We start from the raw sequence: 27,838 nt of genomic DNA, 5'->3' as shown, positions 1-27,838 counted from the left end.
ATGTCAACAGGGAAGAAATACATTCTATTTTACCTCTATTTTTAAGGGATGAGATTTCCAATAAATGTTGAGGTAAATGCAATTTCTTTGCAACCAAATCGTTAGCATATCTTAGTTCACTGTAATAATAAGTTTTTAATCACTAATATTAGCAGACTCTCCGATCACTGATGATCACATTAAACTGTTTAATGTCTTCATAGACTTTAAGCAACTTAAGGCTCAGCCTGCAATATGGGAGACCTGGGTTCGATACTGAGTTGGGAAGATCCCCTGGAGAAGAGAAAGGTTACCCACTCCAGTATTCTTATCTGGAGAATTTCATGGACTGTATAGGCCATGGGGAAGCAAAGAATTGGACATGACTGAGTGACTTTCACTTTGTTTTTTTTTTTAAGATTGATAGTTTCATTTTGTTTACTATTTGTCTTCTTTCCCACTAGAATGTAAGTTCCACAAGAACAGGGACTTTATCATCTGCTTTTGTTCTCTGTTCTACCCCCAGCAGCTGGAGCAGGGCCCAGCACTTGGTCCAGGTGCAATAAATATCTGCAGGCTAACTCCTTCATAGAATGAGTGAAGAACGGGGCCCATCTAGAGGAAGTAACTGAAATTGGCCACTCCTAACTGGCATCTCTACTTCAAGGATCTCCCTACCCTAAGCCACTGCACACCTGATTTCAGATTTACTTTGCTGAATGCACAGTTCTAACAAACCCAATTCCCTCCTCAAATGGAGCCCAAACTGCTGCTTCTGACTTCAGGGAGTCCTGCCAACCCTTGCAGTTCAGTCTCCTGCCACTGCTGACGTTCTGGTCCTCACGAGCCTCTCTCCCAGATCCACAGGACCACCTGCCCCGAGTATGCGTCACCTCTACCTCCAACACCATGCCTCTCTCTCTCTCCGCCTGATACAATCCTGCCTTCCCTTCAATTTCATCTCAAAAACCGTTGCTTCTGAAGTTTTCCTTTATTCCTTAAGTCCACAGTTCTCAGCTAGGATGACGCTGAATGCCCGCCACTCCTACCCTGAGATGTCTCACAAAGTTTGGATGTGTTTGTGGCTGTGACAACTGGAGGGGATAACACACTACTCGCATCTAGTGGGTAGAAGCCAGGGATGCTGTTAACGACCTTGCAATGCACAGCACAGCGCTCTAAAGAGAAGAACCGTTTAGTCCAAATATCAATTGTGCTGAGACTGAGAAACCCTGCCTTAAGCAAATATCTTTCTGCTGCCTTTCAGCCATCGTGGAGTTCGGAACTGCTTTCACTGAACTCCCATTCTTTATTTTACAGGATGTCTATGTAACTTGTCAGAGCCATCCCTCCCAGGTCTGCACGTTTGACATCACATCTCATTTTTCCTAATGAGCATGGCATAACCCTTGCTCAAGGGAGATATCGATTTGTTGACTGGAATTGAATTGAAATTTCTATTTCATTCAGTTTTCTACTTAAGTCTATTTTCTCCTGTTTCCTGTTAATAAAAGAAAACATAGGCACCATGTTTTGTGCATTTAACCTTTGAAATACATGAAGACTGTTATTAAATAACTTATCTGTTTTCTTACCTCCAGAAAAAACTCCAGGACCTTCTACAATCTCATAAGGAAGAGTACACATGAAGGGCAATAACTGGGTCTAAATTCGATTAAATTAGTTTTGATGCTAGTCTCATTACATACTGTGAATCTGCATTTATTTTATTTAGCACATCTATAGTTTTTTAGCCAATGGACAAATAAATAAATATCCAAGCTTGACATCCAGTTGAGGTAGCTTTTCTACAATCAGGACTAAATAATAAATGCCATGATTTATCTAAAGCATCTTTTTTTTTTCTTATTATCCTAATATTTAACAAAGCTAAAAACATTTGCTGATTTTATAGTTGACTGACCTTATATTCAGTAAGTAGTTTACAATAAAATATTATGGTCAATCTGCTGAAAGAGCTGCATATCTTGAGATTTTCAGCACATATTAAAAGCTTGACTGAGGCAGGATTCATATCTGATCACCAACTCCAAATTTTACCTCTTCTGAGATACGAGAAATCTATTGAGCTAAGGAGAACATACAAATATACCCTGGTTCTTAGAATTAACTTTGAAATTTTGAATGAAAGATTCAGCTTTCACTGAAAAGAGGGAAAATCTCATAAGATCAGTAAAGATCATCATAAATCCTTCTCACTCATACTAGAAGGTAAGCTGAACTCTCTTGAATATACACCCAAATGGCCTCCAGGCTACGGACAAGCACAGTGGCTGGTGTGACACGCTGTCACGCTGAGAAGCTGGACACCCTGATTCTCAATGCTGTCAGTCACCAAGAGATGGTGAAAACCATTATGAAAGAGCATTTATTTTTCTGTCATATGTCAGCCAGACTGAAAACCAGCAGCTAGTTAGTCTTTCAAGGGAAGGAGGAAAGCCCTCCAAGCAGAAAAGCAGAATGTGATTAGAGGACCCTGAGAAGGCACTTAATTAACATTGTCATGGTTTCCTGAGTGAAGATGTCACAACCATTACCACTGGGCAAGAAGAAATGAAGACACACACACACACACACACACACTCCTCCATGAGACACACACATGTCAGCTAATAGGGCCAGCAGGAGGTGCAGAAGTCACTTCAAAAGTACCTCTGGGAGCCCCAAGAGCTCAGATCCACACTTTATTATACTCTAATCTGAGACAAAGATAGTTCATCATCTGACTTTTAAAATTTCACAGTACCCAATTTCAAAACCATCTACTAAGTGAAAAAAAATTATAAGCCAGTAATGCTATCTAACATGAACCATTATTTTCCATCTTATTTAGGAGCTTTATTCAGTGGAATATGATGCTACACCACATGTCTGATGCAGTCATCAACAGAGCACTCTGTAACAGAGTAATAAGATGGGAATGTATAATGCCAAGAAGTGGGAGTAAGTGAATCAGTTACTCATCACAAAACTGATTCATCACAAGACCTTTTAGTCTTGGCTCAGGCCCCATCAGTGTGCAATCTGGGGGGAGCTCAAAGGCCTCCAAATCTTCCATGGTCAGTAGGATTCATCAGTATCAGCCCTTAAGAAGAACCACATCACCCTCCTGATGTTAAATAAAGCTTCAGGCATAAGATGACCTGTGTTCCTGAGTCTCACATTCAATTATGTTAATTATTGGTTTTCTCCTTAGATTTGCTATGAAGTGGATGTTAATCTCTACAGATTTGGATTTTTTTTTTATTTAATTACTTGCTTTGAATGTAATCAAACCTTCTGGTGCACACACATCTATATCCCAAAAGGCAGACATGATCATTACATACTTAGGTTCATGGTAATGAATGTTTGGGACAACAATTAGCTGTAATGTATTTATCAATAAATGAGGGGAGCTCTGCCCCAACAAGTCCCCTGCTCACCATATATGATGAGCACAGATGTGATGCCCTTATCAATACACAAACTCTAGATTAAAAAGCACACAGAGAAGCATATATCATCCAGTCCCAGGTCAGTTTTTCAATGTCCTCTGATTTATTCCTTCTGAATTACTCTTACATCAAGTTCAGTAGGTAGGAAAATATCCTTATCTTTGAAATATGGACCAAAATAGGTCACCAAGCTTTCACCCCCTCTTTTGTCAGTCTCTTCTGGAGGCAATTCAGAGGGCTCCCACTCTCATACACAGAAGACTCTGGCAGGGCACTCACAGTGTCTGGCAGTGGCCTCAGAAAATAATATGTTTTAAAAACAGGTTTAGAAAGAAACCACCAGATTCCTGCTGGGCATCTCTCATGGTTGTTGGAACAACCATCTTGGAACATATCTCCTCCTCCTCTCCTCCATGCCTCCCCTGGTCTTACCCATCACTAATCAAGATTAGCGCAGCATGGCAAAAACTCAGTGCCTTCACAGTCAAAGCCCTAGACTGCTTGAATTCAGGGTAAGCCTCAGAAATAGAACTAGGATACAGGCTTGTATATGCTCTACAAACACACCGTTTTTCTCAGCAGGTCCAGCTCACACCCCACCTCCCTTCACAACCACTGTTAGAGAGTAACGTGACAATTGTCATAGAATGAGCACACTCCCTTCAGGCACAATGCTAAGACGGAAGAGGCCATCCTGTGTTACAACTTGCCCCTCCCCACCCCCGAATCTAAATCTGCTTATTACACACAGTGCTGAAACACAGAGAATCTAGCAGTCCAACAGTGCCTACTAATAACATATTTTGCAATGCCTTATTAAATATTTTGCACAGATGAAATAACCTGTCTGCACACATAAATTTAAATATCTATATAATATCCTAACAGTAATAAGTAAAATTCAAAGAAACAATAAATTATGCTTTAAATATGTAAATGTCCGAATGTGGCAGCTCTATAATACAAAATGAAGACAAGAGATGCTTGCTTCTCAATGTGGTCACCATAAATGCAGACAATACCAATGTAGACAAATAGAGGTAAGCTTATTAGCAACTTGGGCTTCCGTGGTGGCTCAGTGGTAAAGAATCGGCCTGCAATGCAGGAGACATGGGAAGTTGCGGGTTTGATCCCTGGGTCAGGAAGATCCCCTGGAGAAGGAAATGGCAACTCACTCCAGTATTCTTGCCTGGGAAATCCCATGGACAGAGGAGTCTGGAGGGCTACAGTCCATGGGGGTCGCAAGAGTTGGACACAACTCCGTGACTAAACCACCACCCATTAGAAATATAAATGTCACAACTAGTGTTTTGTTAGTACTGGTGATGTGACCTTTGGAAATGATGAACAACTCTTGGTAATATTTTAAATAAAACAAAATAGAATCTTCCCTTGATCTACAAGTAATTTCACTCCTGGAACATATACTGTATGTAAAAACCATATAAAATACTTCTGTTTATATATACAACAACAAAAAAAGGTCTAGGCTTAAATTGGGGCTTCCCTTGTAGCTCAGTCAGTAAAGAATCCACCTGCAATGCAGAAGACCTGGGTTTGATTCCTGGGTGGGGAGGATCCCCTGGAGAAGGAAATGGCAACCCACTCCAGTACTGTTGCCTGAAGTGATCCCATGGACAGGGGAGCCTGGCAGGTTACAATCTATGGGGTCGCAAGAGTCGGACACGACTGAGCAACTAAGCACAAGCAGCAGGCTTAAATTACAAGAAACAAAATTTTCACCTAAGTAGATATCTATGACAATATTGGAAAGTTGTACAGTATGTGAGGCAATGCTTTGTTACATGGAACTCGCCTGTCATTCTGTCTTTGGTCAGCAGAATGTGGACTGAAGGGACAAGGTACCAGTTCTGAGCCAACCCTTAAGAGGCATCACACGTTCCCACTTACCTTTCTTGTATTTCAGCCATCTCCATGCAGAAATATGAACTGATAGCCAATTATTCCAAGGAGGATCAATAACCTGAACCTAACCTGCAACTTGGAGAAAACCCAACAAAGGTCAACCTAGATCAGCCAGCGCTCAGTCCATATACAGATGCATGGTGGAAACAAATGATTAGTACTTTCAGTTACCAACTTTTAGAGTGGCTGGTAAGGCAGCGTGACTTAGTAATAAATGTCTGGCACATACTTGCCCACCTAGCACAGGGGAGGCAAATAGGGTTAAAACAGAAATAGAAACATCAATAAGAAATTCGTGATGTTGGGCAGAATACGGGAGAAAGACTGGGTGGAACCCAGGGAAAAGGCGGAAGATAATTGGTGCTATATAAACACAGTGCTGGTCACTAGCTGTAGGAGTCACTGGGTATTGTGGGAGCCCTGTAATAAATCACACCAATGCCTGTCTCATGAGCTCTCTCCCCTGCAATCACCTTGAAGGACAGAATAAGCAAAATCTGCCATAATCTGACAAATTCACGTAAAGGCAGGCAGAGACATGATGAGGACTGAATAAGGCCCATGACTGTCGAAAAATAAAATCCCTGTCATCAAAATTCAAGCTAAGGGGTTCTTTTATCCTTTCAGGTTACAAATACAGATATCATTAAATGATCAGTAGGCCCACAGAAAGCCCACAAGTATTTCATTTTTGTCAACATTTTTGCCTTCAGAGAATTTGGTATCTTCTATAAACCTATCATTTACACATTTTAAAAATTAACAAATGTATCTATCATTCTATCTACTTACTAACGTTCTGAATTTTTAGGGTTGTTATTCAATGACAAATAAAAGAAATAGTGAGCTTTTTAAAAATTGCATATAACCACAGGCAATGATTACAGGTTCAAATGTTCTAAGGACTCATTTTAAATAATTCATATATACTTTTAAAGATCTTCAGATAACACTGCATGACTCTGTAAAGTTTCTAGAATCTTTACAAAAAACTGATTAAGCCTATAATAGCCAAAGGAGTGAAGAAAATACAATTAGATACAAGAATCACAGGGTTCACAAAAAAAAACAAAGCAATGATTGTAAAATTGTACATAACTCTGCAATAAATTTGACAACCTGGCTAAAATTGACAATTTTTTTTAAGGCTGCTTACCAAAATTGACACAAGAAGAAATGGAAATTCTAAAATTCTAGAGCCTTTATCTATTAAAAAAAATAATTTTGTAATTAATCAGAGGCTTAAAAGCAGAAGATGAAATTCCATACACATTCATGTGAAATTTCAGCAAGTTAGAAACAGAAGGAAACTTACAGAATCCAGTAGGAGTAGATGTCAAACGACAGAGCTGCCCATGGGGGACATAGACCACAGGCAGAGCTGCCCTGCGGCCTGCAGTGTGGAGCGAACCTCCTCTGACTCCAGCACACTGTAGACTGGAAGTCTGGGAGTCTAGAGACAGCATTCTGGGACAGCCGTGACATTCTAATGTACTTCAGCAGTTGTAAGGCTCTGTCAAGCAGTTTCTCTGATGGTGGGCATGAAAAAACAAGGCATCTGGGAAGGTTAGGGAGAGTTGGGGCTTCCCTGGTGACTCAGGCAGTAAAGGATCTGCCTGCAATGAAGGAGACCTGGGTTTGATCCCTGGGTTGGGAGGATCCCCCGGGGAAAGGAACGGCAACCCACTCCAGTATTATTGCCTGGAGAATCCCAGGGACAGAGGAGCCTGGTGGGCTACAGTCCATAGGGTCACAAAGAGTCGGACATGACTGAGCAACTAACTCTTTTACTTTCAAGGGACAGCTATGTTAAGCACTTCCAAAGGACTGAAATCAGAACAGCAGAAGGGGGTTATGACTAAAGTGGACATCCAAGGAGCTTCTGGGGCACAATCTCCTCCATGATCTGGGTGTTGTTTAAAAATATGTGCTCAGTTTATAAAAATCAATTCAGCCATACCCTTATAAAAAGCACACTTTTCTGTGTATTATACTTCAATAAAAAAGATTTTTTAATAATTTAAAATATTTTTAGCCCCTATGTGTCCAGTGCCAGGAGTTACAAAGATCCCCAAGTTTTGGGCTCTTGCCTTGAAGTTCAAGGGACTCAGAGTCTAGGAACTCCTGAGTTAAGGGACTCAGCTCCAGTGGAGGGGCCACAATGACACAGGGTGAGAAGCACTCATATTGTATGGCTGCAAGGGGACGGGGAGAGGCAGAGAAAGGGGCCCGGACTCTGCTGTGGAGGGGCATGAAAAGTGATTTTTAAGCTGAGGCTTGGAGGACAGGTAGAAGCCTTTTCCATGAACCAATGTGCAGATGTTCAGAGAGGGGGGAGGAGAAATGGTGGGAGGGAGGGCATGCCAGGTCCAGGAGAAGAGAAGATAAAAAATTGCTAACCTCCAATCCCATCAAATACACAGTCACAGTAGAGAATGAAGTTCAAGCCAGTCAATCCTTAAGGAAATCAACCCCGAACGTTCTTTGGAAGGACTGATGCTGAAGCTTCGATACTTTGGCCACCTGATGCGAAGAGCTGACTCATTGGAAAAGACTCTGATGCTGGGAAAGATTGAGGGCAGGAGAAGAAGGGGATGACGGAGGATGAGATGGTTGGATGACATCATCGACTCGATGGACATGAGTGTGAACAAACTCTGGGAGATGGTGAAGGACCGAGAAGCCTGGCGTGCCATCCATGGGGTCGCAAAGAGTCAGACATGACCGAGGAACTGAACAACAACAGTAGAATGAGTAATGTTCCTCAAAGTAAAATGTGCAGCCTGTTAATCTAGCTTATGACAGCTATTGGACACATAAGGTTTATTGATAACAAGGGTGGAGGCAGGTGGGGAGGCCTCAGCTTTAACAACCTAGGTCAGCAACCAGCAGTCCTTCTCAAAGGCTACTGTATCGAACATTTATAGGTTTGTGCCTTTGTTCACTCAAAATGAAAACAGTTTTATAGAGTATCAAACTAATTTATGTTCTCAAAACTTTGATTACATTACTGGTATTATGAACTGGATAAACATCCACAGGAAAAACCAGCATGACTTTCAAACACTTAAACATTGGGACATATTTATATTTATTTAGATACATTTGAGAAATAGCATCACAGGGACATCTTGAAATTAACCTTTACCACCTTTACTGATGCCTTAATTATAAAAGTAATATGTGCCTATTGCTGAAAACTCAAAATGATTGAGAAATATATCAAGTAAAAGTGTCAGATCCTCTCCATCTTTTTCCCCAAAGATAACTGTTTGATCTCTTTATCCTTCCAGACTTTTTAATATACCTTAATTTTTCAATAGTGACATGCTGCATATTCTGGCTAATATTAGTAAATTGCTATATTTTTAACTAAAACATAATTTCAAAAATAGTTCCAGTACACACAGGTTCACCTCAGTTGTTTCACTGGCAGTGTAGTATTTCACTATTTAAATGCACCATAGTTGACGTGATCATCGTCTGATAAGCATTTAAGTTGTTTACAACTTTTTACTCTTGCAAGTAATGATGCCATAAACAGCCTTACAAAAATGAGAAGATTTATCTGAACATTCTGTTACCATGAAGTATGTCTGAAAGGGAAGGACTAAAATGTCTCCCAAGAAAGGACTCATCCCAAGCAAAAGGCAATTTCAGATTCACTATTTATAATCTAGGACAATGGGCTGTCATCAGCGGGGGACGAGTGAATGTGAATACAGGACACTGTGACACTCGAAGTGCCCTCTCACCAGCCTGCATGCATTCCACACTCTGTAAACTCCCCAGGGACAGAGAGAATACACGGCAGAACCAGCGGATCATGTAATACCGGATGCCACAGCATCCTGGGCACAGGGAGGCAGGTTTGGCAGCGCTGCAGTGATGCTGCTGCAGGGCACCAGGGATGATGACCGCAGGAGTGTCCCTGAGGACTCAAAGAAACAGTCAGAAATCTTTAAAGAAGGCTGAGAATTCACAACTAGGGGGAGAACAGGACCAGAGAAATGACTGTAGATGTTATTGTGGGTCTATAACTCCACCCTCACACTGATGTGGCCAACAGGAAACCCAGGTCGCAGATTTAATTGGATACTTCAAAAAATAATAATATTTATACTTAAATTACTTGTGTGTTCAATGCAGCTCATACTGTATTTAATGGGTGTAAACTGGCCCAACGCTGTCACGTATTGAAAATAAGACTATGACGGCAAATTTGAGAATGGCTCCAAGGAATCACTGGACAGTCGCCTCTTAAATACAAACACACATGAGCACAAAAATGGCATAAAGAAAAAAAATGGTATGCTTAGAACTACTAAGAAAAAGTAATATTAAGATGAGTACATCTTAAAAGTTTGTGAAACTGAAAGTCACTCAGTCGGCGTCCAACTCTTTGCGACCCCATGGACTATACAGTCCATGGAATTCTCCAGGCCAGAATGCTGGAGTGGGTAGCCTTTCCCTTCTCCAGGGTACCTTCCCAACCCAGGGATGGGACCAGGGTCTCCCGCCTTGCAGGCAGATTCTTTACCAGTTGAGCCACAAGGGAAGCCCAAGAATACTGGAGTGGGTAGCCTATCCCTTCTCCAATGGATCTGCTAGTCAGAGCTTGACATGACAAAGTGGGTCACCGTCTCTACCTACTGCCAAAATGTGTGGCTCTTCCTTGCCACAGAGGCCCCGGTGCTGTGTGAGTCATCTGAGTAATTGAGAGCAAAGAGCAAACATCTCAGATACTTCTCTTAGAAAAACTGCAACCCTCCAAGATGACTATCTTGGGTGAACCTGAAGATTTTAAAACCTGAATAGTGGAGGAAGATACCCACCTAAAACAGCTGCTGGTGGCCCTGGTTTTCCTACAAAGGCAGACCTGGAATTTTGAGACATTGGTTCAGCAACTGCAAGAACAGCAAGGGGAAGGGAAGGTGACCGAAGAATAGGAGACCTAAGACTAGTTCTTCCAAAGCTCCTGGTGCTTAGTCGAAGATATGGTTACACCTTCTGGTCATAACCAGGTGAAGACAGTCAGGGTGTAGTGCAAAGAACATTGAATTTGGTTCAGTCAGTTACAAGCTATAGGAAATGCAAGTTCTCTGAGTAATGCACAGTCCTAGGGTCATTATGAAGACAAAATATAATACTCCCGATGTACGTGCTATATACAAATGTGCATAGGTTACCAGGACACACAATGTAACTGGCAAGGTCCAATGTGAAAGGAAAATGGGGGATGCTTTGTTCAAGGAATTTCAAAAGCTGATGGCAGAGCATAAATCAAACAAAAGACCCTTCCTAGGACTTCCCAGGTGGCACTAGTGGTAAAGAATTCGCTTGCCAATGCAGGAGACACAGGAGACGTGGGTTCGGTCCCTGGGTTGGGAAGATCCCCTGGAGAAGGAAATGGTAACCCCCTCCAGTATTCTTGCCTGGAAAATCCCATGGACAGAGGAGCCTGGAAGGCTACAGTCGATGGGGTCACAAAAGAGCTGGACATGACTGAGCACACACACACACACACACAAGTGTGAGACCCTGTTGTGATTACACATGCCACAGGCCCATGAACCAGCACCAGATGGGTGCACTGCTATACCTGCACAGTTGAGTCTCCCGAGCACCTTGCATTTGGTAAATAGTCCAGAAACATTCAGGATTGCATTACAATAAAAGGAAGCAGGATTTCCTATATTAAAAAGGAATCCTTTCATCTTATAAGACAAACATCGGGAGAAGAGAAAAGGTACCTTTTAATGTACAGTGCCTACAAGGTAGGAGCTTTATGTATATTTTCCCTATTTAACCTTCACACACAACCTTAAAAAGTAGATATAAAAATCATCTTTTCACAGCTCAAGAAATTAAGGCTCTGAGAGGTTAAGAAACTTGTCTATGGTTACACCATTTTTCTCAAACAGCTCATTAATTCATCTGATAATGTTTACTGAGCTCCTTCTAGGGAGAAAATAGCAAGACAAAACAACCACCTCTCCCCAGTCCTATCCATGGCTCCCTAGAGTTTAACAACTTAGTCAGGAAAGAGAGCTATTAATGAAAGAATCTCATTTTTTAAAAAAAGGAAATGTAAAATTAATGAACTTTATAAACAGAGTTGCCAGATTTAGCAAATAAAAATACATAAAGCCTAGATAAATTGAAATTTCATATAAATAATAAATAATGCTTAATATGTCTCATGCAATATTTGAGACATTTATGTTAAAAATGAATTCAAATTTAACTGAGCATGCTCTTTTTCTCTGACAACCTTGTGGATAAGGAAAAGTACACTGTGATGGGAGAGGGCATTTTAACCTCACAAAAGAGGTTCAGGAGGCCTTTCCAGAAAGAGAAGACTGGACTGAAACCTAAATAACATAAGGCATTAATGTGAGGAAGGCAGGCTGGAGCAAGTGATACGGTTGCCACAGCAGGAGAAGACTGGTGTTTGAAGGTTGCTAGGATGGGAGAGGTTCGGGGGTTACATAACCCGAGGTTACAGAAGTGAGCTGGGGCCAGACCACCCAAAGCCTTGCAGACTTTAAAGGCCAAGCTTTTCAGTCTTTATGCCAGTAGACGGACCCGCCATATGTCATGCTCTCTCTTCCGATGCCCGTCTGTCTCCACAGAGTCCTTCCTGTACACTGACTTCACTCTGCCTCTGCCTCTGACCAAAGAAGCCAGCCATCTTGAAACCTGCCTTGCCAAGACAGAATGCGATTCCTCTGAGAGTTTCAAGTAGATATTCCATCAGTACCAAAGAGAACAACACAGCTTAGACAGCCCACGCGCTCTGGGTCCCTGCTGCACGGCCAAGTACTAGTTCAAGTGTTCCTGCAACTGTGGTCCCCAAAGGACAGCATTCAACCCAATGGACAGAGCCTGACAAACTGCACACTCTGGGCCCCCCAGGAATCCACTCATTTGGGATGCCTGGGATGGGGCACAGAAATCTCCACCTGAACAAGCGACCTGGGGGAGCACGTGACTATTCTAGAATTCTGATCTATTAGACTCTTCTAGGATTTCCAGTTCACAGGGTTTTCAAAGAATGGTAAATGACAGGAGAAAGCACTCTGACTTGTCATAAATCTCATCGTGCTCTTAAATCATAAGAAGGCCTGAGTGCTACAAGAAGACTAGAACCCATCAACACAGTTTACAGGGTCTGGTCTAAATCATTTGTATTACCTACTGTCCACAGGAAAAGATACAGCAGGCACGGTGCGCTTTAGGTGGTCAAGAGAAAACATTTAAAGTGTTGTCATGTTAAATTGAACTCAATATTCGCTTTACATTAAACTGAGATTATTATTTTTCAACTCTGGTCTTTTAAAAATGTTTTAACTCATACTCCTCATGGCATAATACAAAATCTAACAGACTAATTACAAATGCACAGCCCATGGTCCCATGTAAAATTTCAGGGAGTTAATTAAAAAAAAAATCTCTTATATTCTATTTATAAGAAAAGTTCATCTTTAAAATATTATGTATTATATATTTCTTATATTTTATGAAGGGAAAGAACATTAGAACCAGAAAGGGCCAAACCATCCAATCCAGCCCTCTCAATTCATCTCATTTTGTTTACTTCTTTCCAGGGAAACCAGCTTGATATACAATGACTACCGACATCTCTTAATTACAAGGGGTGTCTGAGATAAACTATACAGTGTCTTCATACCTTCATTCCAGCAAGAATTAAAACAGAAACTTCATCCTCCCTTGTTATTTCAGCTGTGTCAAAAAGAAAGAAGCTTCCAATTTTATCCACTGCAACATTTTACATTGGCTACTCAACAGAGATGGAATTTAAAAAGTAAAACTCAAATTAATTTAGCAATGTTGTACCAAAGCTGCATGAAGTTGATGGGTGGGGGGCTGCCTCTCCTAGGTTTACAAACAGACTTCATAGAAATGATGAGTTTGTGTTAAATGAATAATGGTATCCATGTCATAAACCATGGCTCAGACAGAAACCTCAGCAACATGGAACCAAGAAGCAGTGATGAAGCATAGATTTTTCTCCTGATACAGTTGCATAGAATTAAAAGGATATTTTAACTTTTACTCTTCACAGAAATCTACCATTATGCATGAGTAACATGAATACCAACATAGTGACCTGGTTCGGAAGACATTCTGACACATCAGATATTTTTATTCATGAAATATGTCATCAAGAAGTCTATCTCAGAATAAGAGCTAATATCCCTAACTACAGGAAATGGATTTTCTGGTCCTTGTGGTCAGGTAATATACTGCACATTTTGACGTCTTCTGCAGTAATCGCCTTGAGGGTGGAAACTACATCCTGTTTTCTGAGGGACCTTCCACACTTACAGAATATGACAGTATTAATAATGAGTAGGATTTTTACCTAAAAGCTCCTAGGCTAGTGTGCTGCTCAGACCCAATGCTACTTTCAAATGTCACTGGGTCATGAAAAATAAATTTAATTTCTCCACTACATCACCAAAACACTCAGATGCAATCCAGAGCTTTCCCTCCCCTGCCCCCCTCCTCCAGACAGCCAGCAGCTAATGGCATTTGATTTTATATTAGACTGCTAGGAAAAGTCTATTGTCTGCATTTGCTGACACTGAAGGCCAAATTTCATTAAAGGAACAGTGCAGGAGGAAGTCGCCAGACTTTTTTTTTTTTTTTTTAATACGTTTTCTCTTTCCTTAAAGGGATTTTGTTTTATAATATTTTCCATTCATACAGAATATGTACGTCCAGAACTCTCTGAGAAGCTCTCTTTTGTCCTCAAAACAACTTTTTAACAAGAGCTAGTCTCAGCTATTTTTCACATTTCTCACACACGGAGGATGAACCCAAAAGGCTAAGTCACTTGCCCATAACATAAGGTGGTGACATAACACAATACTTGGGAAAAATGAGACCAGGATCTTTAACTCTGTTCTCTTTAATAACTATGCTCTCTCCTTTCTCCCGTTAACCCCTCAACTCCATCACCCTCCTTCATTCCTTTTGCCACACATCCTGCCAATGTGGGCTCATTCAGGAAAGCCGGTAGAGAAATCTTTGCCATTAGGTTTCCAGAAAGTGGGGTCCTTTTTTGTTGTTGTTGTTAATACACAGAATGAAATGCGGATTGGGCTTTTTATTTTCTACCAGAGAATGCACTTGCAGTACGGTTTTCAACACATTTTCAGGAGGAACGCGGGCACATTGTTTTGCAAGCCTTTCTCAAGCTCCACTTAGAGGCCAGGCCTCCTAATAAAACTCCTGAAGAACGGTGAAGGAATGGATCAGCGCTACAGGATCTGAAGAACCTGAACATCAAAGCTTTCACAGGAAAACTGGCCGTGAGCACGAGGCGTTTCGGAACTGGCAACTGAAAAGGAGCGGATGCCGGATTAATACCCAGTTCTCCCCCAGGATTAAGGATAGGAAAGGAACTGAAACAACTTTCCTTCTCGCCCTGTCAGTCGGTTAAGAATGAAGGGCGGAGGTCCAGAGTCGGAGGAGACCTTCAGGGAATCCCTGTCGCGGCGCCTTAAAAGACGCTCCATCTTTTCGGTCCCCGGGCAGCTTCCGGCCGCTGCGGCGCCTTGGCGGCACTGCGGTGCACTGCGGAGCCGCCGGCCGGCCCGCGGCCGGGGCCCTGCGGGGCTTCCCTCGCCGCCGGGCGCCGCCGCCCGCCCCCGCCGCAGTCGCCGGTCCCCGCCTCCCCTGGTTGCCGCGGTCCGCGCCGGGGGCGCCGCAGGACATCCATCCTCTGAGAGCCTTGGACGCACACGCGAGCGCTCCCAGACGGAGACTCCGCCGCCTCCCGCCTCCCCCGCCCTCGCCCCCCGCTCGCGGGCCCGCATTTGCATCACTAGCACACGTAGCCAATGACGCGAGCGCCCTCCATCACCCCCCACCGCCCCCCTCCACCGCCCCGACTCCCCCCACCCCGGCTCGGGTCGTCCCGGCGGCACCTCCAGCCCGTGTGACTCAGCCCCTCCCTCTCCGCCCCCGCACGCCGGGCGCCGCAGGTCCCCGCACGCCCACACGAAGGCTTTGGGTTGAGCATCTGCGGCGGGGTGCCCGCTGTCCCCCAGCCAAGTTCATCACCGTATTCCGCAGTCCTGGTGGGCCCAGCCCCAGGCGGTCCCCTCGGCACGCTGGAGGAAAGTCTTCCCAGTTCTAGAACCCAGAAGCGGGGGGAAAGAGCCCACCAAGAGAAAGGGTCAGTGAGGTGGAGGAATCGCCTCCACCGCCCTTCTCAGCACCTGAAATCACTTCGGTAGTTTATTTACAGGTGACGGCCCTTCTCCCCGCTGAGCTTCACACCAGTGGAGCTCTCTCGCCGCGCCTGGCGCATAGTAGGCGCTCAGTAGGTTTTTACTGAATGAAGGCACAGTGTGGTCAAGCGCAGACACTCACAGACAGCCCCGCGGGTTTCCGGGCTCTCCAGCCCTAGCTTGTTCTCGTGCGGACACTAGACAGGGGCTTCGAAGATCTGGCGGGGATGGGGGAGGGGGGATAGCCTTTACATCTCAGGTGTTTCTTTTAGGCTCCCGCAGCGCCCACTGCGGCTGCCTCTGATCTCCCGCCGCCCTCCCGTCTGCAAAGGGATTCCCGGCTAAAAAGTTGAGCCCAAGGCTGGGTTGCGGTATAGGGGTACCGGCGAGGCGCGGTCGGACACCCGGCCAGGATTTCGGAGCTGCTGGTTTTAAATCAGCCTCCTTCTGCTCATCGAATCACAAAAGCAAAGGATAGTGGAGGTCCCTGCAGAAGGCGGGCGCGGCCCCCGCAACCGCTGCAGCTGCCCACCTACCTCCGTCGGGAATCGGGGATAAAGCGCGCCCGCTTTCCCCAGACCAACCCCAGGCAACCGGGGGTCACTCTGTCTGCTTTACCCCTACTTCCTCGGTCTTGCTCCCGCAAAGGCATCCGGCCGGCCGGGCAGCACCTCGCACCTGCCACCACCTCCCCGTGGGCGGGTGGGGCAAAGTTGCTTTTTCTAAAAGGCCACGAAAAGTTCCCCAGGCTGCAGCGCCCGGCCTGCGGGTCCTGGAGGGACAAGAAGTAGCGGCAGGAAAATCCGCCACCGCTGCCAGGGTCCCCTACTCACCGCGCCAGCCGCCGGGCACCCTCTTCCTAGGACAGAGTCAAGCCTTCAGCCTTCAGCCTCGCTCCTCCGGGGCGCCTCCGTCTGCCGCGCTCTCCCTCAGCGCGCGGAGTGGCGACTCCTCGGAGCGGGTCAGCCGCGAGAGGCGGGGCGGGTGAGCGGCTCGGGGCTCGCACGCTGCGGTCCTCCTCCTCCGCCGCCGCCTCGCCTCCGCCCCCCGGTGCTGCAGTGCCGGGCGGCGGCGTGGCGAGAGTACGAGCAGCGCGCGAGGAGGGAGTCACGGCGCGCGGGGGAGGCGGCAGCCGCGCACGACTCGCTGCGGGGTGGGCCAGCGCGCTCCGGGAAGTCGGCGTCCTGGGCGCTGCGGCGGCGGCGGCGGCGGCGGCGGCGGCACGGGATGGGGGCGGGTAGGGTCACTCCGAAGTCGCAGGTACTTTTGGAGAAGTCAGGGCTCCGAGTTCGCAGCAGGAGGGTGAAAAGGGACCCAACCCTTAATTAGTCACTGGGTGTGACGGTGCGCTGCGCACCTGGGGGCGGCGCCCGGCGTCTGTCCGGTGGGACCACAAGGAATCCCGAGTGTGGGAGCCCGCTGGCGCCTAGGGGGAAAAGGCGCGCCTCCAGCTTCTGGGCCTGGGGGCTGACCTCTTTAACTTTGACTCGGCTTCCCCGGGAGCCACCGGGCCGGGCTAGGTGGCCCCCCGTCCCCCTCCCCCACGCTGACATACAAGTGGAAGCGAATCTCGGGGCGCAGCAGGAGCAAATGGGAAGAAACTTTGCCGGTTGCCTGGGGTCACCCCAATGCCAGGTAGGGCCAGACAGCTAGACTCACAGGCAGACATCTGAAATGGCCTTTTAGGGGGAAGCTACCTAATAATTAAAAAAAAAAATGTTTTAACAGCCAAGGGAATTTTGTTAGTATTTTCAGAAACATTTCGCCCCTTGAAGTGCTGGGGACGCCAGCAGGAGTCCCCCCCATTTCAAAGTGGCGGGGTTCAGCAGCTCCGGAGAAACCTGCCCGGACGAGGCCACACCCAAAGCTGGAGCGGCCACCAATGCAGCGCAAAGGAGGGCGTCGCTTCCCGTGGACCTCCGGCCGCCGCCCCTTCTTCTTCCCCGTCTCCGACGCTTCCCGCTAGACGCTGCGGAAAGCGGGGCTTCCCCTATTTCCGACCCAACCAGCTCCGCGCTCACACTGAACTAAAGCAGGGTGGGAATCGGCTGCAGAGGCAGGTGCCTTCCCGGTGCTCACTGCTCCGGTGATGGGTGACCTGAAACGAGACAGAGCACAGTGCCTGTGGGCTTCCGTGAGTGGAAATCACACACGCACGCGCACACACACACAGCCTATCTGCCAGTGTGTTCTGTTAGTGTAAATGTGCCTGGATGATTGAATGGACAGATGTGTGGATATAAATATAAATACTACATGAGGGAGAAAAAAGGTCTCTGTTACCTAAGGCACCCTGCGGCCCAGAGAGGGTGATGGGCACATGAGGCTGTTCGTCTTCAGCAGTGCGGTGATGTGAGCTTTCCTGCTTGGTCTGTGCCACGATGCCTGATAACTGTGGAGAGCAGAAAATACAATCAATCCTTGGCCTGTAACTTTCCTTTCTCTCCATTTTGGGTACTCTAGGATTTAAGATATGATTCCTGTGTACCATAGAACCTCACCTGCTGCACTGGTCTTGAAAACCTACCTGGGTCTTGTTTCGGTTAAAGATTTTGCAGTTTGCAACCATATGTGCTCCTGAAAAGTGGTCAGGCAACATGAAAACCAGGGAGCATACTCATTTCATTTCATAGATCCTTCTGCATTAACAAATTATTTAAGTTAATTATATAGGTAGGGGCTTCCCCTGTGGCTCAGCCGGTAAAGAATCCTCCCCTCCAACATGCTATGTGGGAGACCTGGTTCAATTCTTGGGCTGGGAAGATCCCCTGGAGAAGGGAAAGGCTACCCACTCCTGTATTCTGGCCTGGAGAATTCCATGGACTGTATAGTCCATGGGGTTGCAAAGAGTCAGACAGGACTGAGGGAGTTTCACTTTACTTCACTTCATATAGGCTAAGGGGCTTCCCAGGTGGTGCTAGTGGTAAAGAACCTGCCTGCCAATGCAGGCTAGGCTAAGAGATGTCCGTTGGATCCCTGGGTCAGTAAGATCCCCTGGAGAAGGGAATGGCAATCTACTCCATTGTTCTTGTCTGGAGAATCCCATGGACAGAGGAGCCTGGTGGGCTACAGTCCATGGGGTTGCACAGAGTCAGACATGACTGAAGCGACTTAGCATGACATATAGGCTAAAATTATTGTTGTTACCTTCAGAAGGACAATAGGCACTCATGAGAGTGCCTATAAATCCAGTATTGGAAATAAAATTGTAAAAATTTTAAAAATCATGTCTTACCCAGATTGCCTATGTATTACATATGTGTGTGTGTGTGTGTGTGTAATTTTGAGCTCCCATTTGCAAAATGTGCTGGTAATTCATTGGGTTTCCAAGTGGATACACTCTTGAGGACTTCCCCCCAAATGTTATGGTATAATGGGTTATGTCTGCAGTGACTGAAGTTCAGAAAACTGTGAAACAAACCTTAAAAATGATCAATGTGCTCTTATTCTCTCTCCCTTAAATCATTCCCCTGTGCTGTCTATGGAAGATATTTAAAGGAGTGTATAAATTTTTCTTGCTGCTGAATTTTCATGTCTTGATGCACTTGAAGATAACAGCTCCTACAGGAAAATTCCTGAATGTATGTTTGCAGGAAATGGCCAATTTAAGACCGGGTCATGCTGGAGGAGAGTTTTTTCATGTTGTCTCTCTGGAGCACAGCTCCAGCACAGCTATCTGGAGCACTCACATGATGGTCTGCAGAGGCTCCTTGGCTTGTCCTCCACAGCCACTCTCATTTTGGGGTCTCACCTATGCACCTCTTGGCCCCAGGCCTGTTGGATCAGGCACTCAGAACTGTCGTCTTCACGCCTTCATTACCAAAGACATGTTTCTCTCCTTAAAGCACTTGTCCTGTAGGAGCTGATGGAAGGTAAAGTGAACACCTTCTTTGTCCCCACAAATCCCAGTGTTCTAAGGTCACTACACACTTACAAATCAAGCTTTGTGTTCCTTCGTGTAGTGGGTGCTTGTGATGCTACAAAGCAAGCTGTTAAAGACACCTAAGGAGATCAAAGATCCATCCTCACGTCTACAAAGTGGGCTCAATAAAAATAATTCTTACTCAGCACAGATGCCATATTGATTAAAATTGATAACATACTCAAGAAGCACAGTGCCTAGCACATGGTGGGCACAGAATAGTCCCCTTTTCCCTTTTAGTAACCAGACTGAGGTTTTCTGCAGGCTCTGCCCTGGAGCACTAGCCCTATATGATGATGCTCCTGCAAGCTCAGAGGATCATCTAGCTTCCAGAACTGGAGTCTAGAGAGAGCCTCACACACTCAGTCCAAGGCCACACCTCTCCAGTTCTCCTTACTTTCCTCATCAGGGATCAAAAGCAAGGCATAGACACCCACCTTTCTTACCCCCAGAACTCAGAGTTTTCCCAACACTGTATGTTTTGAACCTAATATTAATCTCATTAAGCCTTTCAGTTCAGTTGCTCAGTCATGTCAGACTCTTTGCGACCCCATGGACTGCAGCATGCCAGGCTTCCCTGTCCATCACCAACTCCCAGAGCTTACTCAAACTCATGTCCATTGAGTCGGTGATGTCATCCAACCATCTCATCCTCTGTTGTCCCCTCCTCCGGCCTTCGATCTTTCCCAGCATCAGGGTCTTTTCCAATGAGTCAGTTTTCATATTAGGTGGCCAAAGTACTGGAGTTTCAGCTTCAGCATCAGTCCTTCCAATGAATATTCAGGACTGGTTAAGCCTTTAATGCCTACTTATATCAGTTATCACAAGCAGCCCCAGAGTTCCAAGTGTGTTTCTCTCCCCTACACTCTAATGCTCATATGGCTCAGCACGTCCTGTATTTTTTCCTTTTCTCCCTACCTAATTCCTGAAACCCTTGAACAGGGCTTATGGAATGCACAATCCACCATTAGCCAGATGTCCTTTATCCTCACCCTCTTCTCTGAATGTTCCCTTCACTTCCTGCTCTCGTGGAAGCCTGGTTCCCCTAAGGAGGCTGCTCCTCCACAGCCCTCGCAAGTGATGGCTGCTTGTTTGTTGTTTGTTTTTTCTTCTCCAGTTCTTGTATCACTGTCAGGAAGTAGGAAGGTGATATCTTTCTTGTTCCTTAATGCTGCTTCCAAAACATTTTTCATCCCTTCTCTCTAAAACCTGCAGCTTTGAATCTTACCTTATCAGGTGATTTCACCCATTAGTTTTTAAAATTTAGGTACAGTTAATTTACAATGTAGTGTTAAGTTTCAGGTGTACAGAAAGTGATTCAGTTACATATATGTATATATATATATTTTTTCATATTCTTCTCCATCATAGGTTATTACAAATATTGACTATAGTTCCCTGTGCTATATCACCGATTAGTTTTAAATGTTGCTTTCATGTTCAGACCTCCAGGTCACTTTGCACCTTTCCTGAAAAATTTAGCTCCTAGACTCATGCCACTCCATAAACTCTAATCCTACCTGGAAAGTGAAAGTGTTGGTCGCTCTGTCATCTGACTCTTTGTGACCTTTGTGACCCCATGGATAATAGCCCACAAGGCTTCTCTATCCATGGAATTCTCCAGGCAAGAATACTGGAGTGGATAGCCATTCTCCTCTCCAGGGGACCTTCCCAACCCAAGGATCAAACCCCAGTCTCCTGCATTGCAGGCAGATTCTTTACTTACTGAGCCACCAGGGAAGCCCTCTAAACCTGCCTTATCCTTACCAGTTTAATATACACAAAGATGTTCATTCCAATCAGTAGTACTCTTAGTCCTGAGCAAGCTTTGATGAGGGGCCTCTGTGCTTTAGAATGCTTTACTTAAAAGTAAAAAACTTCCAAATTTCCATTAAACTATGAATTCAATTTAGTATTAGACTGGTCATTTCCCAGGGCACTGGCAGAAGGAAATGAACACACTTTTTGGAGAAGCTCTCCTTCCTCCTAGACTTCAAAAAAAAAAAAACAAAAAAAACTCCCTCAAGTAAGTTTCTAAGGAAAATCAGAGGCACACAACTGAACACACGAGGAAGGCTGGCACCATGGAGGAGAGCCTGAATAAAGAAGAAACTTCAGTCCTTCCTTTGAAAAAAGACTTCAAATGTTGCCATTATTGGCCAAAATTCTTATTTTACTTGAATAAAAGGGAAGCTTAAAAGTATTTGTAAGCAATAAGAAACTATAAGGAACAGCCAGTCCTATTTAAAAAGGTACTAAACCAACCTTCTATCCAACTTCTCGTTGCCTTACCAGCATCCAATCCAACTTACACACATATACACACATCTTACTCCCTCCTTTTAGAATCCTGATTTTATTTAGGGATTCACCATTTTTTTTTAACTGCACTCATATGTTTAACAACACAGTTTTACACAGAATACTAACTAAACACTTTTCTTTGTATTTTACAGAAGGGCTTGGAATTCTATTAAAATTCATACCATCACACTACCAAATCTAGCTCCTAAATAGATGAATTACAATTTGTTTAGAGTTTAAAGCCTTAATGGCAATAGTCATTATTATGACTATTATATTAGTAATTATATTAATAATATGATAACCATATATAATTGTATATAATGATAATATGATAATTACATTAATAATGATTGACTGAAAAATAAATTTAAGAAAGAGCAAATAAAATTTTATGTGGTCTTATGTGCCCTGAAGGAGGTGGTGCCTGATTTGGAGCAGTTTTTCCTATGTCCAGGTAATCTCCTATTCTGAACTTCCATGACTTTAGCTTCATGAACCAAAAGTCTCCTTTCTGCTACACATTATGCTACCAATTTTTACTTGGTGGCCAGGTCTTTTAAGATCTGTAAAAATAATTTCAAAATTGAGGTGTATGCCCCCCTTTCTAGGTTCTGGGTAGATTTCTTTTACTGATCAGTTCTTTCAAGGTTGCAGTCCATTCAAGTGTAGAGATGCAGCTTGGTGGGCCTTAGGAGAATGAGTCCAGTCCATTCTGCCATTATTGGTACTGAAGTTCCATGGTAGTGACAGCCCGAATGTCTTCTCCCAGGTGAATCCACCACTATCTTCTTCCTGCTGCCAGCAAGAGAGATGCTCACTCTGACCTCTGATCCGTGCAAAGAGCCAACATCCACCATTTTTCACATGGCCACATGCTTTAGGGGTTGGCCTCAGTACATCTTGATTGGTCCAAACCAGTCATGCAATCCCATTCCCCTTTCCAGTGGTTGGTTTTTGGGCACAGACCTGTTACACAATTCTTACCAGTGATATGTGAAGGGAACACACCTCTAGACAGGTTTTGAGAATGACTTCTTCACTCCTGAAAACATGAATGAGGAACAGAAGTCTAATTTCTGGTTTTAGACATTATCATGCCTAAATGTGACCTATGGAACTTTTCCAAATGTCCTATAATCATGCAGAGGAGGTAGTCTAGTGACAAAACACGTGAAGGATGTAAGAGCCAAGTGAATTTCAGAGAAGTGGAGCCAGAGCCCTGTACCACACCTGGATCAGCCCTACCTCCGCTGTCTGGTAATGAGTTTCCTTATTTTTAAAAAGCCACTTCAAGTTAGAGTCTTTTCCTTGCAGCTGAAAGCGTTCTTATGCTGACACTATTCCCAGCTCTAGAAGAGTATCCAGCACATGGAAGATTCTCCGCAAACGTCTGCTGACTTAAATTGAGCTGTGTGTCAAGTTCATTTCTACTGAGAAAACAAGAAGGACGTCTCCATCTGTTGGTCCCTAGATCATAGATTGTGTTTGGTAAACATTTGCTTAAAGCCAGAATGGCTTCAGGATCTTAACAGGCAAAATGGAAACTTTAGGAGTCCAGATGGAAGGCTGAACATAAAAAAAGAAAATTAGCTCAGTGAAAACTCAAGTTCTGGAAGAATCTTCTGCTCAAATTGCCAGGGAAGGAGTTGCTCCAGGCAGGGTCAAAAAAAGGGAAGTTTAAGACATCGCCAGCCTCCTCTTCTGGCTCCAAGGGGAAAGCAGTGTGTCCCCTAGGAGAATATGTGAGGGTGGAGATGTGGAAGGGAGTGGAAATACCCACAGGAGACATCCCTTGGTAAAAAGAGGCAGAATTGGATGTCTGGAAACCCTGCTTGTTAAGATGTGAAGAGCTAAATTAAAGGAGACCGTAAGCTATTCGGGGCTGATCCCTGGGTATACTCCACGGGTCCAGAAATGTCCCCCTCTATGCCTGGTGGGCTGCCGTCTATGGGGTCGCACAGAGTCAGACACGACTGAAGCTACTTAGCAGCAGTAGCAGCATGCAGGTTTGCTCCCATATGTATCCATGTGGCTAGAATAAACTATCTTTGTCACTCAGAAAACATCCAGCTTCAGTGGATGTGACTACTGATAAGACACAGTGTGCAGTCTGCATTCCTGAGGTCTCAGTCCCAGGAAGAGGAGCCCCCATATCTGAACAGAGGCCAAGAAAACAGAAGCCACCTCACACAACATCACAGGGCCCCAGTCATAGCTAGCAGGTACCTGGGAGAAACTCTCTCTTGTGAATAGGTAACTCGCCCGATCCAAACTACTCTCAATGACTGCACTGTGCATGCCTCAGCCTGTCCATGTGCCTCATGTCCATTCCCACTGGGGAGCCTTTGGCACAGAGCAAGCGCTGAATGACAAAGTGGCCAGGGTGACTCAGCAAGTCTCTGACTTAGCCACCCTGGTGCTTATACAAATCCTCAACCTACGAATCCTTAACCACTGAGGAGTGGGAGTGGATGGATGCATAATTTGTCCTGTGCAGGGACAATTCTGGGGACTGTTCTACATGGTGGGATAGCGCCCAGGTGCCCGCAGGGGTAAGCAACTTATTTACCAACCGTTGACTGACTTTCCCCCCTTTCTTGTCTGACTTCCCCGCCTGCTCAGTGCACTTCACAGGATCATCTCTTCAGTACCTACAGGTACTCATACCCTGAAGTGAAGCCAATGTGTTAGTCGCTCAGCCGTGTCTGACTCTTTGCGGCCCCATGGACTGTAGCCTGCCAGGCTTCTCTGTCCATGGAATTTTCCAGGCCAGAATACTGGAATGGGTTGCCATTTCCTTCTCCAGGGGATCTTCCCAGTTCAGGGATCAAACCCAGGTCTCCTGCATTGCAGGCAGATTCTTTACCATCTGAGCCACCGGGGAGGCCCACTCCATGCTAACCCCACAATAAGACAAACCTCTGTGCAAAACCAGCCATAATCAGTCCCACATTCTCACCAGCTTGGTTCTCAGGAAATCTGCCTCATTTCCTATAGCCCCATAGCCTCTTGAAAGCCCACCAACTCCCCCAACACAATGTCTTCTGTATGAGAGGTGCTATTTCAAATAACTGTTCAAACATTTAGTTAGCCTTCTATATTCTTTCTTGAGCATCTCTTTCCAAAATGAGACTTGTCAAGGGTCTTTCCATATGCAACAATGACAGATTCAAATTCTGCAGTGCCTTCTGCAGAGGAGTAACACCACTACCACAGACTGAGAAACCTCTAGCATTCCTACAATTTTAATATGCGTATTTTAACTTAGAATAAAAAAATAAACCCAGATGCCCACTTTGTGGCAAGAGGAATCTCTCTGAATATTTTCCTTCTCTTTTTCTTTCAGCGACTTCTGTGACTTCCCTAAGCTCTATGGCAAGTGCTCTGGTCATCTGTATCTGAAGGCTTTATAGCTCAAATATGAATATTCCGTTTGGGTCTTCTGTATTATCACTGACTGGATTTTCTTTTTTAACATTTGACCACAGGTTTGTTAATACATTGAACTCTATTAAACTATTTTCCTGTTGCAGGGAGAATTATCATTTCCATGTCCAGAATTTGTCTTGCATAATCTTCATGTTCCAGATTAGTGTTCTAAGGCTCAGCTTTTCCTTTTTTAATAATAGACATGCTGATTTCCCCCATATGATCTAGCTATTAAAAATGCATGTGGTATGCTTTCAGGAAGTTAGATTCACTTCTATTTTTAGCATGACCCATAGGTATTGATGCTGACCAACTCTGGGCCACAAATGGCTTTTTATTTTAAGTAGCAACACCATGAATGTTAATGATGGAAAATTTTGGTATTAATAGTTGGTCTAACTCATGTTTTTGCTTTCTCTACACTTAAACTAAATCCGTTCGTGCTGATAAAAACCATTTTAAAAATGACCTATCCTTTTGCACCATGCCCGTTACCAAGAAGAGTTTTCTGGGCACCATATTGACTATTTCTTACATAAAAATATACCCTATGTGAACATTACATGTACATGATACAACTTGAGCTCATTTCTGTATTCAATGGCAACCTGGAAGTATAAGTTCTATAATAATGGGATCTGAGAGATCAGGTGAAGTTTCCCCTCATTTGCCAGAAGTTTTCTGCAAATCCCAAGAACATAGCTTCCCACCTTCTGACTGATGCAAAGTCAAATCAAACTTATCCCAGGCTATTGTCAATTTCAAGGGAGAGAGCAGGAAGTCTCATTTTGGCATTAGGACGAAGTGACAGTTTACCAAATATTCAACATTTGCAGCTATGAGGCACTTACTTGTTCCCTGAAGTGCTAGAAACAAAGCTCCTTCTCCCCACTCCCCTTCATTCAGCCAATGAGAGGCAGAGTCAGGTTACTAGTGCGTGCCCTTAAAGTACGGTGGCTCCATCTTGTCCCTTTGACTCACTACCTCAGATGTCACCTTAATGCTGTGAAATTCCTGTCTCCAAAAGAGGAAGCTTATTACTGAAGCTTTCTGGGGATGTAGGCTCAGGCACTGTTTGGAAGAACAGAAGTTGGCCCAGGATTTCCATTGAAGAGACCTCAGGAATACATTTCTTTAGATTACCACAGGCAAAGCAGACATGTACAGTGGGTAGAGGATATTCCAGAACACTGGTTCTCAGAATGCTCAGTAAAGACGCTTACTTGGCATGTCACTCAGGCAGGTTAAGGCCAAGAGGTCGTAAAACACAGTTTTCATAAGGTACCAGAAGATGGCTGCAACTTAAAACACAGGCCAAATCTCATCTTGGTAAAATACAATTTCCAATGTCACCTTCCATGAGTCACCTTTCCAAAAGAAGACAAGATCCAGACACTCTGGAACAAAGAGCTTAGTGATCAGTGGGAACGGTCAGTGGTCTTAGAGGTGATTATGTTGAGACCACAGGATCCTGGAGAAGGCTGGTGTTTGTATTCTTACTTGCAAAGGACATCATCATCAGAAGAGCCTGAAGTGCTACCATCAAAAGCTACTATCTGTACAGACAGCCTTGGCCTTGGGCACGGTAGATCCTCGCCTGGTAGAGCAAGGCTTGGGTATGAGATCAAAGCACAGTTGTCTCTATGGTGGGAAGTGAGGGAGCCTCCTCTTCATCTTGCCTGGAAACATACGTGAGTGCAAAGTCACTTCAGTCACTTCTGACTCTGTGACTCTATGGACTGTATCCTGCCAGGTTCCTCTGTCCGTGGGATTCTGGCAAGAATACTACGGTGAGTTGCCTTGCCCTGCTCCAGGGTATCTTCCCAACCCAGAAATTGAACCCATGTCTCTTACATCTCCTGCCTTGGCAGGCAGGTTCTTTACCACTAGTACCACCTGGGAAGCCCCTATGCACAAACAGAGCACTTGCTGAGGATCCTTAGGGCAAGGGTAGTAATTTGACAGAACTCTGCTCAGAACATGGGCAGGTGGGCAGCAGAGATCTGATGGGAGTTCAGGTTGGTGAAGTCTCCTGGGAACTCAGGGCTCTATGCCTGGTCTTCTCTGCCAGGATAAGAGAAGCCTAGCATCCTAGGCCTGGGCTGGGGCCCTGAGGCCCAGCAGTCAGTACAGCTGAGACTGTGCTCCAAAGGGGCTGCACAGAGGTAGAATCCAGGTATGAGGCCTGTGACAGTGTGGGGTCTGCAAACCACAGAAAAGGAAGCTAGCTTAGGCCAAAAAATAATAAAAGTACCAGATTGGGAGAAAAATGAATCAGTCACAATCCAAGAAAGAACCGAAGAGCCGGGTATGGGAAAGACAGGAGCCCAGAGATGGCTGAACTTTGAGAAGCATCCTTTAAAGTTTTGTCTTTGGAATGTTTCAGCTGCCTCTGGCTTTTGCTCTTTGTGACTAGCCTGGGATTCTCAGGAGAGTCTGAATAGGTGCCTGAGGTACAGACTCTCTGAGATTCACAGGGCCATTTGGAAAAAGGAAAGTAGGGTGCAGCTCTCAGAGGAACAGAGAGAAAGAGGTTCTGTATATGACAAAGC

The 27,838-nt window shown here is 44.8% G+C and overlaps 1 protein-coding gene across 2 annotated transcripts in view; it reads right to left on the bottom strand.

Moving 5' to 3' along the window:
* The window catches only part of SV2C (synaptic vesicle glycoprotein 2C), a 275,854-nt gene that overhangs the window by 187,957 nt on the left and 60,059 nt on the right, over nt 1-27,838 (bottom strand). The window contains exons 3-4 of one of the 2 annotated variants that reach the window (XM_081513944.1): nt 17,912-18,020; nt 17,650-17,726 (exon numbers count right to left, since the gene is read on the bottom strand). The gene's annotated coding sequence lies outside the window, so the exon portion shown is untranslated. Of the gene's footprint in view, nt 1-16,461; nt 16,830-17,649; nt 17,727-17,911; nt 18,021-27,838 lie in introns of those variants that run through there. The other variant, XM_081513942.1, reaches the window with a different exon arrangement.

The sequence above is a fragment of the Giraffa tippelskirchi genome, chromosome 7 (assembly GCF_054371585.1).
Source record: "Giraffa tippelskirchi isolate mGirTip1 chromosome 7, T2T-mGirTip1v1.2.pri, whole genome shotgun sequence".
Lineage (NCBI taxonomy): Eukaryota > Metazoa > Chordata > Mammalia > Artiodactyla > Giraffidae > Giraffa > Giraffa tippelskirchi.
Note: the sequence above shows the minus strand (reverse complement) of the source record. Positions and strands in the feature narration are given on the sequence as shown.